General features: G+C 47.2%; 1 long non-coding RNA gene across 1 annotated transcript in view; it reads left to right on the top strand.

Moving 5' to 3' along the window:
* LOC107678792 (uncharacterized) overlaps window positions 1-108 on the top strand; it is a 1,135-nt gene extending 1,027 nt beyond the window's left edge. The window contains exon 3 of the long non-coding RNA XR_001632971.1: window positions 80-108. This is a non-coding gene — a long non-coding RNA (uncharacterized LOC107678792). The remainder of the gene's footprint in view (window positions 1-79) is intronic.
* Window positions 109-396: the final 288 nt, after the last annotated feature.

Here is a 396-nt window from a genome sequence, read left to right as displayed (position 1 = left end):
AGTACTAGTATCAGTGAACATCACAATAATGTTAATAATGTAGTTTGTGTAAACAGCATGCTTACTTTTTTTATTTCAGATGTGAGAATAACAGTGTAAAAGAACCTGTTGCAAAGAGAGCCAAAGCAAAGCAGCCCACTTGGTCATGGAAACCAGAGTCTGATGTTGACATGTTCCTCAGGCTCTGAGATTCCTGCCTGCACAGGAACCTGGACCACAGCTAAGACCATGTGAAGCACACACTCCCATGATTCTCCACTGCCCTCAGCCCCTGCATCGCTCACACGTCAAGTCCCTCAAAAAATAAAAACGCCACCGCCCTCAGCCCTTGCGTCGCTCGCACGTCAAGTCCCTCAAAAATAAAAATGCCACCACCCTCATCCCCACGTCGCTCGC

The sequence above is a fragment of the Sinocyclocheilus anshuiensis genome, unplaced genomic scaffold, assembly GCF_001515605.1.
Source record: "Sinocyclocheilus anshuiensis isolate Anshui unplaced genomic scaffold, SAMN03320099.WGS_v1.1 scaffold2154, whole genome shotgun sequence".
Lineage (NCBI taxonomy): Eukaryota > Metazoa > Chordata > Actinopteri > Cypriniformes > Cyprinidae > Sinocyclocheilus > Sinocyclocheilus anshuiensis.
The sequence above is the reverse complement of the archived record's forward strand: the minus strand, read 5'-3'. Positions and strand labels throughout refer to the sequence as shown.